We start from the raw sequence: 20626 nt of genomic DNA, 5'->3' as shown, positions 1-20626 counted from the left end.
TCTACCATTCCAGTGTCTAATTGCTATATTGTAATTTCTTCGCCACCATGGCCTGTTCATTACCTTAACTCCCTTATCTTAGCTCATTTGCACTCACTGTATATATTTTTTCTTTTTTCTACTGTGTTATTGACTGTACGTTTGTTTATTCCATGTGTAACTCTGTGTTGTTGTATGTGTCGAACTGCTTTGCTTTATCTTGGCCAGGTCGCAGTTGTAGATGAGAACTTGTTCTCAACTAGCCTACCTGGCTAAATAAAGGTTAAAAAAAATGTGTGTGTGTGTGTGTGTGTGGATTCCACATTACTGTGACCATAAGAGTTAAAGCAGAAGTAATGTGAAACACAAAGACTGGAGATTATCATAGGCCTGTTACCATGGTCGTGTTACCATGGTCCTGTTACCATGGTCCTGTTACCATGGTCGTGTTACCATGGTCATGTTACCATGGACGTGTTACCATGGTCGTGTTACCATGGTCGTGTTACCATGGTCGCGTTACCATGGACGCGTTACCATGGTCCTGTTACCATGGTCGTGTTACCATGGTCGTGTTACCATGGACGTGTTACCATGGTCGTGTTACCATGGTCGTGTTACCATGGTCGTGTTACCATGGTCGCGTTACCATGGACGCGTTACCATGGTCGCGTTACCATGGTCGCGTTACCATGGTCGCGTTACCATGGTCGCGTTACCATGGTTGTGTTTGGGGTACTTGGGTCCCAAATGGCACCCTACATAGAGCACTACCTTTCATCTGGACCAGGTACTGTCTCCTGTTTTGTTTTATAATCATGGACCAGGTACTGTCTCCTGAAATGTACTCTCTCTTTCTTTCTCATCCGTCCCCCCCCCCCCGAATTCTTTGTGGTTCTGTGTAATCTGAGGGAAATATGTGTCTCTAATATGGTCATACATTTGGCAGGAGGTTAGGAAGTGCAGCTCAGTTTCCACCTCATTTTGTGGGCAGTGTTGCACATAGCCTGTCTTCTCTTGAGAGAATAGCAAGGCTATGCTCACTGAGTCTGTACATAGTCAAAGCTTTCCTCAGTCACAGTGGTCAGGTATTTTGCCACTGTGTACTCTCAGTTTATGGCCAAATATCATTGTAGTTTGCTCTGGTTTTTTTGTTAATTCTTTCTAATGTGTCAAGTAACTATATTTTATATTTCTCATTATTTGGTTGGATCTAATTGTGTTGCTGTCCTGGGGACTCTTCTCCAGGTTCATCTCTCTGTAGGTGATGGCTTTGTTATGGAAGGTTTGGGAATCTCTTCCTTTTAGGTGGTTGTAGAATTTATTGTCTCTTTTCTGGATTTTGATAATTAGCGGGTATCGGCCTAATTCTGCTCTGCGTGCGTTATTTGGTGTTTTACGTTTAACACGGAGGATATTTTAGCAGAATTCTGCATGCAGCGTCTCAATTTAGTGTTTGTCCCATTTTGTGAATTATTGGTTGGTTGAGCGGACCCCAGACCTCACAACCGTAAAAGGCAATGGGTTCTATAACTGATTCTCTCTCTCTCTCTCTCTCTCTCTCTCTCTCTCTCTCTCTCTCTCTCTCTCTCTCTCTCTCGTGTAGACTGAAGGTGATGGCAGATTTTCACATTGAGAAACACAGTGATTCTTTAGTCACAGACAGAGGCAGATCTGGAAACAGGAGTAAGGGTCAGTCAGGGACCTGGCAGCCAACACTGCAGACTTCTTTACAGACAACCACCGCAATGTATTCAGTGTGATGCAACCACATGATCGACAGTGCCAAGAATCAACTTTTTCTTTTTATGTTCTTTCCCACAAACCACAAATATTCTACTGGACCATTGCAATAACACTTCCATCATCATTGCCACTTGTGTTGAAACAATATTTTATGAAATAGTTGAGAAACGGTAGTAGACAGTGCCAGATATCTATTTTAGTCAACTAACTTACTTCCTATCCTTCGAAATCTAAATTATTATTTACTGCTGCCATATTACGTGGAAACTTTCCCAGGTTATTATAACTAGTCACTTTACAAATGGTGACAAGAAAATCTAACATTAACTCTGAAAAAAACAGCAAAGAAATTCTGTACAGTCAAGTGAACTCTGTTCCAATCACACAGCTCACGTTAAGCCTGTAATACTGTCTGTCTGTCTGTCTGTCTGTCTGTCTGTCTGTCTGTCTGTCTGTCTGTCTGTCTGTCTGTCTGTCTGTCTGTCTGTCTGTCTGTCTGTCTGTCTGTCTGTCTGTCTGCCTGCCTGCCTGCCTGCCTGCCTGCCTGCCTGCCTGCCTGCCTGCCTGCCTGCCTGCCTGCCTGCCTGCCTGCCTGTCTGTCTGTCTGTCTGTCTGTCTGCCTGTCTGTCTGTCTGTCTGTCTGTCTGTCTGTCTGTCTGTCTGTCTGTCTGTCGTGACATTCTGTCCTAGGCAGGGACACATTCATACAAACACAAGCCCACACAGTGCAAACTGTCATCTATTTCCTGTCTGTGTCACCAATGTTAACCTATTCCCTATATAGTGCACTACCTTTGACAAGGGCCAATAGTCAAAAGTAGTGCACTATATAAGGAGTAGGGTGCCATTTGGGATTAACTGCATTCTGTAGGCAGGGAACACTACTTTCACTGTGTTCTCTTCTCTCACAAACATAATTCCTTTGGTGTCATGCATACAGAAAGTGATCCAAAGAATTTGATGTCTCCCCAGTCAATTGTGTCTTTGCCGTATAATGACGATGATTTAAAGGGACAATCTGCAGTTCAAACAATAACCAAAGTCACCCCGCCACTGTTTTGGTAAAAATCTGAGGGATGGGGCTGGAGATGAACCACTCTCAAATAGATATACAGTGTTTGTTTCCAATTACATTGTTTACATGCAATGGAGTTAAACAACCTTATATTTGGGGTTCTGATATAGCATGACAGTTGACCCAGAGTCCACCACTATGGGATGTTGACCCAGAGTCCACCACTATGGGATGTTTACCCAGAGTCCACCACTGTGTAACGTTTACACAGACACAGATTAGACTATGTCTAGTCCTGGACTAATGTAGCGGACAGGAGTTGGACTCATTGTCTCATGATTTAATTTTAATGTATTTAACTAGGCAAGTCAGTTAAGAACAAGTTCTTATTTACAATGACTGCCTACCCCAGCCAAACCCAGAGGACGCTGGGCCAATTGTGCGCCGCCCTATGGGACTCCCAATCACAGCCAGATGTGATAAAGCCTGGATTCGAACCAGGGACTGTAGTGATGCATCTTGCACTGAGATGCAGTGCCTTTAGACTGCTGCACCACTCGGGAGCCCCTGAGGTAGCTCTGCCTGTAGTTTATTCTGTTTCTAACCTAACCTGTGAATAAAGTTGGGGGTTATGACCCAGATTTGATAGGAAATGAAAGTGTAAAAACAAAATATGCATAGGCTAGTAGGCCTAGTTCAGCTAACACCTGACGTAAGGCTACAGTCTTCCTAGTCCTAGCCTTGACCCAATCTGTTTCCCTATACACATGATCCATCTAGTGTCTAAAATGATCATAACATGAGACGACGTCAAGCTTTCTGGGAGGTTCGGGGAGGGGCCACCCCGAAGGAGACATGAGCTCCCTTAAATGTCTTTAAATTTACCATTCTCCTATTTGTTTAAAATTACATTTTGCACTTCTATAATAGTAAATATGAAAATAAAATCTAACTTAGGCATGATATGCCGGCAACAAACGCTGACACTACCCATCCAAGTATATCTGACCAAATTATGAAATATAAGCATTGTACTTTTGAATTCCTTAAAGTAAATGTGTGGAAGAGGTGAAAAAAGTATTGTCTATCAACAATGACAAGCCACCGGGGTCTGACAACATTGATTGACAATTACTGAGGATAATTGAGCACGATATTGCCACTACTATTTGCCATATCTTTAATTTAAGCCTACTAGAAAGTGTTTGCAGCCTCCCGAGTGGAGGCATCACTACAGAACTGGGTTCGATCCCGGGCTGTATCACAACTGGCCGTGATCGGGAGTCCCATAGGGCGACTCACAATTGGCCCAGCATCTTCCGGGTTAGGGGAGGGTTTGGCCGAGGGGACTTTACTTGGCTCATCGCGCTCTAGCGACTCCTTGTGGCGGGCCAGGCACCTGCAGGCTGACCTCGGTCATCAGTTGAACAGTGTTTCCTTCAACACATTGAAGCGAGCGGGTGTTAGAGAAGAGTGGTTTGGTCATGTTTTGGAGGATGCATGACTTGACCTTCTCCTCCTGTTGGGGAGTTGCAGCGATGAGACAAGATCGAAATTGGGGGAAAAAAAGGGGGTCAAAAAAAGTGTTTCCCCTCAGGCCTGGAGGGAAGCAAAAGTCATTCTGCTACCTAAGAATAGTAAAGCCCCCTTTACTGGCTCAAACAGCCAACCAATCAGCCTGTTACCAACCCTTGGTAAACTTTTGGAAAAAATGGTGTTTGACCAGATACAATGCTATTTTACAGTAAACAAATTGACAACAACATTTCAGCATGCTTATAGGGAAGGACATTCAACAAGCACAACACTTACACAAATGACTGATGATTGGCTGAGAGTAATGTATGATAAAAATATTGTGGGGGCTGTCTTGTTAGACATCAATGTCGGCTTTTGACATTATCGATCATAGTCTGCTGCTGGAAAAACGTATGTGTTATGACTTTACATCCCCTGCTATAATGTGGTGCAATGGTGAAGCTGCAGAACCTATTGAGACTACATGAAACAACATAGACTACATTGATTTGATGACTAAATTTAGTTTATTAAACTGTTAAAATATAGGGGGAAAGGCAGACATTTTATATAAACATTGGATTTCTGTCACTCAAATTTCATAATAATAATTTTCGTTTTCAGACGCTTTCCTCTGGTAGGCCGACAAGGAAACTTGACGTATCTCGACGACTGTGCGTTGTGTAGTACCTTCCACATAACTTTTGATTGACAAAAAAAGACACTGAAGCGGAAAATGTAGAGATACGAACTACTGCCGCATGGAGTTACTACAGCGCCTTCAGAAAGTATTCAGACCCCTTGACTTTTTCCACATTTTGTTACATTACAGCCTTATTCTAAAAATGGATTCAAAAATAAATGCATTCTTAGCAATCTACACACAATTCCCAATATGACAAAGCGCAAACAGGTTTTTAGAAATGTTTGCAAATGTATTTAAAAAACAAAACAGAAATAGCCCTTTGCTTTCTCAACGTTCTGAATACACTGTATCACGTATTTTATGTACACTGTAATTGTTTGAGTGTCAATTATTTTGTGAATAATAAATCCTATTAGTTGAATTGAGTAAATGCATTCCTCGTTTTACAGAGTAATTATTTGATTGACTATACGTTCATAATTGTGTAGGTCTATAGGTGATGATATTCACACTAAAAATAGCAAACAGTGCCTTCAGAAAGTATTCACACCCCTTGACCAATAGCAAACAGGGCCTTCAGAAATGATTCTGTCATAGTCGTCTTAATGATCGGACCAAACTGCAGCAGGTATGTGAATCATCTTCTTGTTTATTAAAGAAATGAACACAAGAACAGTCCTGTAAGGTACACTAACTATACACGGAGACAACCACCCACAAAACACAAGCTGAAAACCCCTACTTAAATATGGCCTCCAATTAGAAGCAACGAAGAACAGCTGCCTCCAATTGAATGCCAGACCAAAACCCTGAGCATAGAAATAGAACAACTAGAAAACCACATAGAATTAGATGACATAGAACAGTACCCAATTAAAACCGAAACACACAAAACAAACTCCCCCTGCCCACACTACAATAACAAACAACCCCTTTACTGGTCAGGACGTGACAGATTCACACCCCTTGACCAATAGCAAACAGGGCCTTCAGAAATGATTCACACCCCTTGACCAATAGCATACAGGGCCTTCAGAAAATATTCACACCCCAACTATCGGCAATAAGTTAATACTTAACGTGGTTACACGTGTCTCCAGTTCAGAATCATCTCTAAGAGAAAACACTGTGTGTCTGATACACAGGAGCTTGGTAACAACTTCTCAAAGTACGAGCATATTCACTGCTCTTTTAGCCAAATTCAAGTGGGAACGCACCCCGAACCTGAACTAACATTTCTTTGCACTTTGCTAGTGAAAACAAAAAACAGCAAAAACAAACCCAGATTCTAATCTAATCAACTCAATTTGAATGTTATGGCCGAACAACAGGAATGTACCGGATAACCGGTGAACCTAATATACAATTTCAACCCAGGCACTCTGAAGATACATCAAGTAGAGAATACACGATACAATAGAACTAATTCAAACACACAAATGTTTCATTTAAATCACACAGTAACATGAATTTAGTCAATTAAATTCTCTAATAGAACAGAGGACAAGATCTTCAGTTTCTTGGCAATTTCTCTCATGGAATAGCCTTCATATCTCAGAACAAGAATAGACTGATGAGTTTCAGAAGAAAGGTCTTTGCTTCTGGCAATTTTGAGCCTGTAATCGAACCCACAAATGCTGATGCTCCAGATACTCAACTAGTCTAAAGAAGGCCAGTTTTATTGCTTATTTAATCAGAACAACAGTTTTCAGCTGTGCAAACATGAATTGAAAAAGGGTTTTCTAATCATCATTTAGCTTTTTAAAATGATAAACTTGGATTAGCTAACACAACGTGCCATTGGAACACAGGAGTGATGGTTGCTGATAATGGGCCTCTGTACACCTATGTAGATATTCCTTAACAAATCTGCCATTTCCAGCTACAGTATTCATTTATAACATTAACATTAACAATGTCTACACTGTATTTCTTATTTTAATGGACAAAAAAATGTGCTTTTCTTTCAAAAACAAGGACATTTCTAAGTGACCACAAACTTTTGAACTGTAGTGTGCATGGTAATTATGACCACTACCGGAGGACGTCCTCCAACCAATCAAAGCTTTTGCAGTATGAACGGACATCCAATCATAGAATTAGGATCAGATAATGAACCTAGTGTGTTGTATTGGGATTGTGCCACAGAGCATTATGGGGGTTCTATGTTGAAGAACCCCTTTCATTCTTTGGGGTACACGGAAAAGGTACGAATTAAAAGTGAGGGTCGACCTCTGCCTGAGATCAGTTTCCTGAGGAAGGATGATAAGGTGAGGGCGTTCAATGGCGTTCAATTTCAACTTGTATCAAAAGTATAGCTGGTTAAGAGGGAGCCTTTCGTCAAGCCGCCTGTATTGCTGGCCTTGCTTGCTTTTTGGAAAGTCTGAGCCTTGGTCGAAAGGTGGGTACAGTGACCTGAAGAACATCGATCGTTCAGCTAAACGGCAAAACAAAAGCAGGTCGCATATAAATACCCACATATCGAACTTCGACTGTCTTTTCCGAATGATTTGATTAGCTGCCATCGTATCATCCATTAAAATGTAGATTAAAGAAAGACGTTGACACAGCGCATTTTCCCAAGGGCGCTCAAGTATAGGCTTTCCACTTTCCTCCGGTATTTATTTAGCAAAGATGATAAGACGTAATCACTCCGGACAGACCCAAGCAAAAACTCTACACCTAAACATTAGAAATGTGTCATGCTGTTTAGGCAATTTTTCAGTCTGATCAACTGTAGGTTACTAATAAAAGCAGCTGCATAGCGTTACATCCTATGCGCGCTGTCCATCTGGTCAGGGTGAACTAATTGGTAACGTTATGTATTTATAGTGCATTTATTTGTCAGGAGAAAATGTGAATGTGATCAAATTTAGTTTCTATTCAACATTGGGCAGGCTAGGCTGCCTATACGTTTTCAATCCAAAATGATTCACTGGAATTAATCAGTCAACGTAATAGTGATGACAGACGTGACTAAATGTTTGATTAAGGCCTACAGCTGCATAGGCCTGCATGATGCAAACATGCAGAAAGCAAGCTCAGCCCTGTGAGTTCTATTGTCTGGGTAGAGGAAACCCCCTGCTAATCTAGTCTAAATATCATTTATATGAACAGATAAGGTAGCTGCAGTTTGACAGGGGTTTCACCCCCCCAGTAGTTTTTTTAAAACCATGTGACCTGATTAGGAAAACTGGTCTCATCATGAAACCTTTTTACAACTGATTAATCACTGTCATACCTTATAGGGTCCATAGTTTTCCTAGTTAGGTTAACATATAAGGAAAAATTCCAGGCCCTAGGGGGTAGAAATTGCCACACTGCTCTGGGACCTATGGTGCCACCAGTCTGCTTGCAGTTGTCAGTTATCGTCAGGTATGTGGAGGACCAGGGCTTTATTCAGGAACGTTTCTTGGGCTACTTTGATGTGTCAAGTGGGCGAGATGCGCAGTCTGTTTGACTTCATAGAGAAACTCGTTGTCCAAACCTACAGTACGAAGGCACGGCTGTAATGGAATGTATCTGCTATTTGTATTTACAGCTAAGTCCCCTCCTGTTTCCTGATTTAATTAAGAGGTGATGACCACTCCACTAGCACTGTCAACTCTCTCCTGACATGAACTGAAGCCACGTCTCATGTGCCCGCTCATCCACTGGCACATTGAATGTTTCCTCTCCGAGCACTGTGAGTCCCCCTATCAATTTCCTCTCATTACTGTATGTAGAATCAATCACAAACACAATCACATTATTACACAGCTATGATTTTACTACTTGCTTGGACTAACTCATTCTGAGCTCTGTTGTCTAACTGTGTAGTGTGTTGTGTTATTGTTTTTTTGTCTTCCCAGTCAAATCCTGTCCTGCGCTGGTCAAGCCTCTGAACACCTCAACTCATGCCTCATACCCTCATTCAATCACTGCTGTGATCGCTTTCCAACAATAAGTAGCCCTCTCATTCCCATTCCCAATAATATTGTACTATAAATGGCTTGGACAAAATTAGTTTAATTGATGTTTGATAGATGTCCCCAATGGGGACAACTAAAGAAACCTTTTGGAACCATTTTTTCTAAGAGTGTATTGTAGTGAGGGTTAAAGGTCACTACAGTTGTTGTTTGTTTCAGAACTATCACCCGGTTGTACCTTGTAACAATTATGGAAATAAAAAGTTGATGAAGCAAAGGCCAGATGGGGTCCTCATCTTGGACACACACACGCACACAGACACACACTACCACCTACCAACATACTGTAGGCTTGACGTCAGCAGCACACACAACTTGACAGCCAGTATACCTCTGTACTCCTCCTGCTCAACAGATGGCGCTATAGTCCTATTAAACTCAACTAGCCAGCCTGCTACCATGTTTACGAAAATGAAAGGGAAACACCTCCATCCCGATAACTGTTGGTTGTTTTCATGCAAGTATTATGGGATGGTAGCTATTGAAGTTTTAAGGAAGTATTTAAATGCCAATTCAATAAAAAATGATAAAAAAATGGACAATGTCAAAAAGCACAAAAGTAATTGCTGTGGATTGTAGAGGCAAGGTCCCTGAACCAATAACAGTTGGTTTTATTTAAGTCCAATGGGGTGGAAGATATTGAAGATTTCTGTATTTTTGTGTAAAGTGAATTAAAAGTAATAGAAAAGTTGAAAATAATCGGCATGGATTGGAGAGATGAGGTCTCAACAAAGTCAAATTGGTTTTAGATCTCTATGTGATGTGGTTGAGAAGCTATTGACCTTTTTTTTATTAACATGCAATAGTATGCATTCTAGTTTCAACCCTGCAGCTGTGGAGAGCAACCTTTTAGCTACATTTCGGCCTCCAAAAAAAGAAATGTGGCACCAAATTCCAAAAAACAAGAGGTGTAACTTGTTTGCTATATCATCAGCTGAATCAGTATGTCATATCTATCATCCTGGCACGTTCCGTATACAGCAGTCAGTGACTCAGATAACATCAAGGTTTCTGTGTTTACAGAGTGGCACACATAGATGTCAATACAAAAGCTACAAAATATGTCCTTTTCACAGTGATGGAAAATGTAGGCCTCCGTGGGTCACAGAATACCCAACTCTCCCCTATAAATCAACACGTGTGGGTTTTCCCTAATGTGGACCAGAGAATGTTGGGTTATTCAAATCAAATCAAATGTATTTATATAGCCCTTCTTACATCAGCTGATATCTCAAGGTGCTGTACAGAAACCCAGCCTAAAACCCCAAACAGCAAGCAATGCAGGTGTAGAAGCATGGTGGGTTCTCTGCGTCAACCTGGAATCAGGGGTAGATGTAACATAGTCAATGTAAATCCGGTACACTACATTTTAATATGATTCTGTATATTATGATTCGTATGGTATGTATTGAATTGTGGATGTCCATCATCCATTTCTTATGATACGAATTACAATTCTTATGAAATGTTATGAATTGCAAATCATACAATATGTAACTAATTTGCAAATGTATCATATGTTACGATTTCCAATTTTTGGCTATTTGTTAAATTCGGGTTAATATAATTACATAAGACAGAATGTTACTTGAGACAAAAGTAGGGTGGTTGATTGGGTGTATAACACGAATGTCTAGCAACCCAAACGTTTGTGTGTTCAAATATCATCATGGAAAACTTTAGCGTTTTAGCTAACTACCAACTTTGTAACTACTTACTACTTTTTTATCTACTTTACAACTACTTTGCATGTTAGCATGTTAGCATAACCTTAACTTCTTTGGGATAGGGGGCAGTATTTTCACAGCCGGATAAAAAACCTACCCGATTTAATCTGGTTACTACTCCTGCCCAGAAACTAGAATATGCATATAATTAGTAGATTTGGATAGAAAACACTCTAAAGTTTCTAAAACTGTTTAAATGGTGTCTGTGAGTATAACAGAACTCATATGGCAGGACAAAATCTGAGAAGATTCCATCCAGGAAGTGCCCTGTCTGACAATTTGTTGTCCTTCTGTTACATCTCTATCGAAATTACAGCATCTGTGCTGTAATGTGACACTTTCTAAGGCTTTCATTGGCTCTCTAAAGCCACAATTTAGTAAATTCACCGGATGTTTTCGGCGGGTATGCTAGTTCTGAACATCACATGCTAATGTAAAAAGCTGTTTTTTGATATAAATATGAACTTGATTGAACAAAACATGCATATATTGTATAACATAATGTTCTAGGAGTGTCATCTGATGAAGATCATCAAAGGTTAGTGCTGCATTTAGCTGTGGTTTGGGTTTATGTGACATATATGCTTGCTTGGAAAATAGCTGTGTGATTATTTGTGTCTATGTACTCTCCTAACATAATCTAATGTTTTGCTTTCGCTGTAAAGCCTTTTTGAAATTGGACAATGTGGTTAGATTAATGAGAGTCTTATCTTTAAAATGGTGTAAAATAGTTGATTGTTTGAGAAAATAGAATTTTGTTTTTTTAGTTTGTTTTGTATTTCGCGCCGTGCGATGCCATTGGCTGTTGGCTAGGGGTTCCGCAGGCGGAACGTCTGTCCTCAACAGGTTAACCTGTTGGGGATAGGGGGCAGTATTTGCACGGCCGGATAAAAAACATACCCAATTTAATCTGGTTACTACTCCTGCCCAGAAACTAGAATATGCATATAGATTTGGATAGAAAACACTCTAAAGTTTCAAAAACCGTTTGAATGGTGTCTGTGAGTATAACAGAACTCATTTGGCAGGCCAAAATCTGAGAAGATTCCATACAGGAAGTGCCCTGTCTGACAATTTGTTGTCCTTCTGTTGCATCTCTATCGAAAATACAGCATCTGTGCTGTAACGTGACACTTTCTAAGGCTCCCATTGGCTCTCTAAAGCCGCCAGAAAGTGGAATAGGGTGTCTGCTGTCTCTGGGCAAAGTACAACAGCTCTGTTTGTTAGTGGTCAGCCTGGGGACAGTGACACTGAGATGCGCGTTCATGAGAATTCTCATTTTTTTTCTTTCAGCCTTTGAATGAATACAACGTTGCCCGGTTGGAATATTATCGCTATTTTACGAGAAAAATAGCATAAAAATAGATTTTAAACAGCGTTTGACATGCTTCAAAGTACGGTAATGGAATATTTTGAATTTTTTTGTCACGAAATGGAACCAAAACAGCATTTGTTGTTGAAGTAGAAGTCCTGGGAGTGCATTCTGATGAAGAACAGCAAAGGTAATCCAATTTTTCTAATAGTAATTCTGAGTTTTGGTTGTCCCAAACTTGGTGGGTGTCAAAATAGCTAGCCGTGATGGCCGGGCTATGTACTCAGAATATTGCAAAATGTGCTTTCGCCGAAAAGCTATTTTAAAATCTGACAACGCGATTGCATAAAGGAGTTCTGTATCTATAATTCTTAAAATAATTGTTATGTATTTTGTGAACGTTTATCATGAGTAATTTAGTAAATTCACCGGAAGTTTGCGGTGGGTATGCTAGTTCTGAACATCACATGCTAATGTAAAAAGCTGGTTTTTGTTATATATATGAACTTGATTGAACAAAACATGCATGTATTGTATAACATAATGTCCTAGGAGTGTCATCTGATGAAGATCATCAAAGGTTAGTGCTGCATTTAGCTGTGGTTTTGGTTTTTGTGACATATATGCTTGCTTTGAAAATGGCTGTTTGATTATTTTTGGCAGGGTACTCTCCTAACATAATCTAATGTTTTGCTTTCGCTGTAAAGCCTTTTTGAAATCGGACAATGTGGTTAGATTAACGAGACTCTTGTCTTTAAAATGGTGTAAAATAGTCATATGTTTGAGAAATTATAGAAGTTATAGCATTTTTTAGGTATTTGTATTTCGCACCAGGGGATTCCACTGGCTGTTGACTAGGGTGGCTTGCGTCCCACCTAGCCCAGGGAAGGTAAATATAACATACCATACTCATTTCAGTGTCTCGGATTTACATTTACTATGTTACGTCTAGTGTATGAGACCAGGCTGTCAGCGTAGGCTATTTAAGAAATTGAAATAAAAACTTTGCTTGGTGCAGGACAAGTACTGCCTCGATATTAGAGCAAGTGGAACTTTGAACCATAACCTCTTCATATTCTGAAACAATAATGCTGCTTCTAGGCAACCACAAAGCAAACAACCTCCGAGGAGGGGAATGGACAAAACCTGGATTTGAAGTTACACAAGACATTCAATTCGGCTGAATAAGGAAGCTGAAGGACAAATCCTGAAGTTACGCTACAACAAGACATTTGATTCGGCTGAATAAGGAAGTCTCCCGTCAGTTGTTTTTATCGTTTCGCAGCGGTGGTGAGTGGAGACTGAGTCGCTCAAGAAAATTGAATAAAATAGTCTACGCATTTTTTTTAACTGCGATGTTTTGCGATAACTTCTGCCACCGCCTAGGGCTCCGGAATGATCTTATATAGGGGATAGTCTAGTGTAACACTTTGTCTTTTTCATAGACTGGAGACTTTGAAGAGCACTCGTTTTTTTGTTTGTTCATATATTAAAGAAGTCTAGGAATCTAGTATTATTTATATACTACATTTCTATCATTGGGTTTCCAGGAAAATGGCTGCTGATGGTCTTGACGATAAACACCAAGACCAGCATAATAAGGAAAAGGCAAGGCGAGCAGCAAAAAGGATCGATAAACAGATTGAAAAAGAGAAAAAGATTTACCTAAGAACTAAACGGCTACTAGTATTAGGAGCAGATGAATCTGGGAAAACAACGATAGTCGAACAGATGAGATATTTGCATATAAAATGCCCCGAAGAGGCGAAAGCGCGTTTTCCAATATCAAAACAACAATGTTTAGAGACACATTGCCAACAGGACGGTATCTTTTGCCATTTTTTTACTGTTAGAGGTCAAAGGAAAGAAAGCATGAGGAAGTGGTTACAGCATGTTTCTGATGTTACTGCTATTCTTTTTGTGGTGGACAGCAGCAGCTACGATATGGTGAGCCGGGAAGACAACGAGACCAACAGGCTTCATGAGGCACTACACCTGTTCAAGATCATCTGGAACTACAGGTGGCTGTTAGGCAGGCCCGTCTTCCTCTTCCTGAACAAACAGGACCTTCTAGCTGAGAAGGTTTTGGCTGGGAAATCTAAAATTGAGGACTATTTCCCAGAGTTTGCGCACTATACTATACCTCAAACATTAGAACCAGGGGAGGATCTTCGTGTCTCTAGGGCAAAACACTTCATAGTGGAGGAGTTTCTGAAGATCACCACAGCCAGTGGAGGTGAAAGGATCTGTTTGTTCCATTTCACATGTGCAGTTGACCTGGAAAGCCTCCGGCGCACAGTCTTCAGAGAGTGTGAATTTTCGTTGTTGGCATAAAGACTGTGAAGAATGTATATTAGATCAAAGCAGAGACTTCTATTTACAAGACTCAAGTGAGCACACAAAATACGTATTTTCAATGTCTTTTCAACGTCTTTTGCTCATGAGTGCAACATTTGTCTTGCCAATGTTTGTATGAGCCCTGCTTAAAGGCTGTATAGTCCTAGTCCTATGTTTTTATTATTATAATTAGCTAAATCCTTTTTATTTTAGTTTCAAACCATTTTGAAATGTTGATCCCAATGGCACACATTGGCCCCTTTTTTTTATTTATAGAAAGATCCATATACAGTAAGGGGCTTGGGGAACCAGAGTAGCTTACCAAGCAAGAGGGTCCGAGGCACTCAGTGACGACATGTTGAAACTTCCGGATCTGGTGTTGTATGCCTTTTTGTTTACAAATGCTAGCTAGCTAGCTAGCTAGCTGCTACATACATACATACATACATACATACATACATACATACATGTCTGGCTGGTCTGGTGTTCTATGCTTTACGATGCAATTTTTTCGCGGCAGAAGCAAACATGTCTCTCTATGAATTGCAATTGTTAGAACTTGGAACAGCAAGACCTTGAATTGCTCTTACTACTCAGGAGGAGAAGGGGGGAAAAAACGACTGAGAAAATGGCCAGTTCGTCCACTGAAAACTACAAGAGGGGACGATGGAGAGAAGTCATGTAACTTGTCCAACCAATGCGAAGCATTGTCGAGGAAAGACATTTTCAATACTTTCGGATGTCGGTTGCCAGATTGAGCGGCTTGCCCCTCACCTCTCGTATGAGAGAACTCACAGCTTGCCCATAAGTGCTGCAGAAAGGCTGTCTGTGATCCTTCCTTTTTTTGGTGAGTGGCAGCACACAGCAAAGTATCGCTGCGAATTATAAACTAGGAATCTCGACAGTTTGTACCATCTTCACAGAAATGTGCCAGGCTATCTGGCATGTCCTGAAGGAGGATTTTGGGGACTTCTTGCCAGAGAGTTTGGGGATGGTTTGAATCATCAGTTTTTGTGCAGGAGCTGTCGACTGAAAAAGTATTCCCCCTATTCACGTCCGAGCTCCGGCAAGCTCGGGCAGCGAGTACTACAACTTCACAGGATTTTTCTCATTGGTCCTGATGGTAGTCTGCTATGAAAGGTACCGCTTCACCATGATCGACGTGTGAGCATATGGTCGCAATCTTCTAATGAAGCAAGTTTGGCTCACCTGCCGCTACCAAGGCCAGAGTGCTTGTCGGTGACATGAAACAACGAAACAAATGTAACAGCACAACAAAACAGATAAACAATTTTCTTTGGCAGGTGCCTTTTCATTTTAAACACCAGTGGTACAACTAGTGCTTTCTATCTGCACTGAACCAAAGCAGTGGCATGAGGGACTGAACCAACACAGTGGCATGAGGCACTGAACCAACACAGTGGCATGAGGGACTGAACCAAAACAGTGGCATGAGGCACTGAACCAAAACAGTGGCATGAGGGACTGAACCAACACAGTGGCATGAGGGACTGAACCAACACAGTGGCATGAGGGACTGAACCAACACAGTGGTAGGAGGGGGACTGAACCAACACAGTGGCATGAGGGACTGAAGTAAAACTTTTCAGTGGGCAAAATGTGAGGGGTGCAAAATGTGACCTGTTAATGATTATATAAAATGGACATATCTATTTTAATACAGACTAGCTCAAAACATTACTCATCACTGAAAGTGAGACATTACCCAATGGATTATGACACTTTTCTGGTAAAAAAGGGGGGGGGGGGGGGGTGCAAAAACGCACTTTTACACCCCTATTTTGAAAGTGGAGATGCAGCTGCTCCTTTTTCTCCAATGCTTAGGCACCTGTGGCCAGTACCACCACTGTGTTTTGTTTCTCATGTTCTGAGAGTCTTTTTGTTGCCTTTTGGCAAACTTCAAGCGGGCTGTCATATGCCTTTTACTGAGGAGAGGCTTCCATCTGGCCACTCTACCATACATGCCTGATTGGTGGAGTGCTGCAGACTTGGTTGTCCTTTTGGAAGGTTCTCCCATCACCACAGAGGAACTCTGGAGCTCTGAGAGAGTGACCATCGGGTTCTTGGTCACCTCCCTGACCAAGGCCCTTCTCCCCCAATTGCTCAGTTTGGCTTGGCGGCCAGCTCTAGGAAGAGTCTTGGTGGTTCCAAACTTCTTCCATTTAAGAATGTTGAAGGACAATGTGTTCTTGGGGACCTTCAATGCTGCAGAAATGTGTTGGTACCCTTCCCCAGATCTGTTCCTTGACACAATCCTGTCTCGGAGCTCTACGGACAATTCCTTTGACCTCATGGCTTGGTTTTTGCTCTGACATGCACTGTCAACTGTGGGACCTTATATAGACAGGTGTGTGCCTTTCCAAATCATGTTCAATCAATTTAATTTACCACATATGGACTCCAATCAAGTTGTAGAAACATCTCAAGGATGATGAATGGAAACAGGATGCACCTGAGCTCAATTTCGAGTCTCATAGCAAAAAAAAATTGCATGGGGTCTGAATACTTACGCAAATAAGGTATTTCTGTTTTTTATTTGTAATAAATTTGCTAAACTGTCTAAACCTGTTTTCACTTTGCCATTGTGGGATTTTGTGTGTAGATTGAGGGGGGTGGGGGGGAATCCATTTTAGAACAAGGCTGTAATGTAACAAAATGTGGAAAAAGTAAAGGGGTCTGAATCTGGAGAGACCTGGTCAGTCATTTACTAATATACTAATACTCTTAGTAAAAGTATTTATCTTCAACACGCAATCTGTAGATTCTATTCGATAGATTGAAATTGTACGTTAAACATCATAGCATAGTTGAAAGATATGTGTTGCGTAGAAATACGAAGTGGGTGGCCAGCAGAGATAGATGGGATGGGCTGAGGGAAGCTGAGGGTTGGGATGTGGAATTGGAGACAAGTGGGAGTGGAGTTGCTGTGTGAGAATGATGGTCAAAAGATAAAGGAGAAAGAAAAGTACATTTGAATGACACTAAGTGGCAGTGCTTTTACAACTAATGCCGGTTTGCCTGAGGCTGATGTGATGCAGGTGTTTGTACACATGCATATACACACACTCTCATTCAAATAAACACATACAAGAACACACACATACATGTAATAGTGCCAGATATGCACACAAACATATAAAGTAGGCATTGCTGTTATGATTTCTGTTGTCCTTGATGTCCTTTGTTTTAAATGTATTATGTTGTTTAATTTTTTTTGCAATGTTTTCTGTTTTCTTCTGTCTTTTCCTTTTTTCGAATGGTTGAGGGACAGCTATTGGGGAACTGTGGGGGGATCTTGGAGGGTTGAGGGACAGCTATTGGGGAACTGTGGGGGGATCTTAGAAGGTTGAGGGAGCAGCTATTGGGGAACTGTGGGGGGATCTTGGAGGGTTGAGGGACAGCTATTGGGGAACTGTGGGGGGATCTTGGAGGGTTGAGGGACAGCTATTGGGGAACTGTGGGGGGATCTTGGAGGGTTGAGGGACAGCTATTGGGGAACTGTGGGGGGATCTTGGAGGGTTGAGGGACAGCTATTGGGGAACTGTGGGGGGATCTTGGAGGGTTGAGGGACAGCTATTGGGGAACTGTGGGGAGATATTGGAGGGTTGAGGGAGCAACTATTGGGGAACTGTGGGGGGATCTTGGAGGGTTGAGGGAGCAACTATTGGGGAACTGTGGGGGGATCTTGGAGGGTTGAGGGAGCAACTATTGGGGAACTGTGGGGGGATCTTGGAGGGTTGAGGGAGCAACTATTGGGGAACTGTGGGGGGATCTTGGAGGGTTGAAGGACAGCTTTTGGGGAACTGTGGGGGGATCTTGGAGGGTTGAGGGACAGCTATTGGGGAACTGTGGGGAGATCTTAGAGGGTTTGGGTTTCACAAGATTGTGATCATGAAAAAGGAAACTGACATATATTTTATATCACTAATGCACACACACCCTCACACATAAGGATGGCTCTGTTGTGGACAGACTGATACATGTTGGATAGTGTCTTGGTGCTGTATTGTTTGTCCTTCATGTTCTAATACTTTAATGTTACCCCTTCCTTGTGTTTTTTTGTAATAAATAATTATATATAAAAAAAGGGGTCTGAATACTTTCCGAATACACTGTATATAATTATAACCCACCCAAACTAGGCATATTTTAAAAATGGAAATGATCAATGAAATTGCCTTTTGTTGTGGCAATTAGCAGATTGCTAAGTGGTAGCCTTCTTTATATGGATAATATTAAATGTAGGTAGGCTACTGTTTTTGCCAGGCAAAACTAGAAAACATGAAACAAGCGAATTCTGGTCACTAATCTGGATATGTGCACTCGATTTTGCACGCCAATGCTAATGACTGGTCATTGGTCAAAAGTCAAGACAAGCAACTTATTGGTTCTGCAGAACAGGTTAGATGTTTCTGAAATAAGAACATGGTGCAATGCTATAGGCCTATGTTAGTGACAAGATCAAATAGGCAAAGATATAAAGTACAAATGGTAGGCTATATCTAGCCTATTTAATATATGTATGAATTTTTTTCTTCTCCCATTCACTGTCACACTCGCAACCCCCTACAGCCTTCTCTCTGCTCTAGCTCTCCCGACCTGCGTTGATTGACAGTTTACTGGTCCAATCAGAGGGCCGAGCTGTGCATTTCACTAGCCAATCCATTTTTATTTTTTTTGCAATAGCAATACCTTCTCTGGCTGCGGTAACCTCTGCCGAGGGTTTCCACTAGATAGCAGAGCCACAAAGTTAAAATGGGTTATATCATGAAAATTAATGAAAACAAAAATGTGCTCTTTGGTCTTAATTTAAGATTAGGATTAGGCATAAGGTTAGCAGTGTGGTTAAGGTTTAAAATCACATTTTAAGAAGAGCAATTGTAGAAATAGGTTGGGGTTTTTAGACTTTGTGGCTGTGGTAACTAGGGATGATCCGGTTTTCAGCGGAAATGGAAAGCGAGCCTGTGACAATGACTTCTGCTTTTGGACATTAACAACAAAGTCAATACAGTATGAAGATAGGCAGAAACTGCTTCTCCAATTTTCTAGCTAAACTCATGAGCAGAAATACGTCTTCAGGTCTAACGGTCTTCTGGCGCCGTACTGCCCATGTGCAGGCCATCAAAGGCACTCCTTCGATATATAAAGTTTTTGACGAAAATGAAAACGTCAGTTTATCACTTTCAGGAGGTTTGAGTAATAACATGTTAAACGAATTATGACATTGGCTGGAATCTATGTCGTGCCTTTTATATTTAGAGAAAATTAACAACTAACGAAGAATGAATCACTTCTCTCATTGACTTCTCTAACCCCAAACCACGGCCTGGTCTGCTTAGCAAGCGTTCCTGGAAGTCTGGTGATGTTGCGCCTCTGGGTTCAGAAACTCTTTGTTAACAAGACAACGCTCCATCTTAACTCCTCCTCCACATTTACTGGATTGGTTGAACAGTGCAGAAGAGAACCTCCTCCAACAGTTTTTTTCCCCCCTTCCCCCCAAGACCAGTATGTAGGGGATGGAGTTTCAGGCATTTCTTTATGCCTGCTATGTTAGTTTACTGGCTGCGTGGAGAGTGATCCACAGAGACTCTGTGCCACAAAATGAGTGACAAAATGTTATAAAAACCTGGCCAGATAATTTAAAGCCATCAGTCTCAAGTCAAAGTCCAGAGGCTCCAAGTCATTTTATTTAGGAAAAACCTACACCTCTTGTTTCTGCATTGCTTGCTCTTTGGGGGTTTTTAGGCTAGGTATTTGTGAATCACTTTGTGACAACTGCTGATAAAAAAAAAGTCATTTATAAAATACATTTGATTAATAAGAGTAATGGCAGTTGTAAGTGCAAGCTAGCTATATCTTTACATTAGTACCGTCTATCATGACTGTTGGTCCTGATCTGTTGGGACTACCTTGGAGACGTTGATGTGTCCTGAGATCCAGCACTTGAGCCTTATCCATATATCTACAGTGTGCTTAGTGCTGGAGAACCGAAGGTGCCTTACAGCCGGTCCCCGTCTTGGCTTCTCAGCTGATGGTATGGACAACAGCTAGCTCCATGTGAACTACAATCCCGATGCTCTGTTTTTAGCGGTTTTTGTGACGTCGATAATCCTCGTTTACGATACGGTTTTGGAAACATTTGGAATTTAAAGAAAAGATTCAGCCCTTTTTGAATGTTTGTTTGTTTTTGTTGATCTTCAATTTCCTATACATTTTCCAGAGAGACAGTAAGTGAATTCATCTTAAAGTAGCTAGGTATGACAACTACGTATCACTGTCATAGTACGGAGGGTAGTGCGTACGGCCCAGTACATCATTGGGGGCAAGCTTCCTGCCATCCAGGACCTATTTACTAGT

The 20626-nt window shown here is 41.3% G+C and overlaps 1 long non-coding RNA gene across 1 annotated transcript; it reads left to right on the top strand.

Moving 5' to 3' along the window:
• Positions 1-12882: 12882 nt before the first annotated feature.
• LOC115157542 (uncharacterized) lies at positions 12883-15785 on the top strand. Its single transcript, XR_003868476.1, has 2 exons — positions 12883-14301; positions 14525-15785. It is a non-coding gene; the product is annotated as an uncharacterized LOC115157542 (long non-coding RNA).
• The last annotated feature ends 4841 nt before the right edge of the window (positions 15786-20626 follow it).

This window comes from Salmo trutta, chromosome 21 (assembly GCF_901001165.1).
Source record: "Salmo trutta chromosome 21, fSalTru1.1, whole genome shotgun sequence".
NCBI classification, from domain to species: Eukaryota; Metazoa; Chordata; class Actinopteri; order Salmoniformes; family Salmonidae; genus Salmo; species Salmo trutta.
Note: the sequence above shows the minus strand (reverse complement) of the source record. Positions and strands in the feature narration are given on the sequence as shown.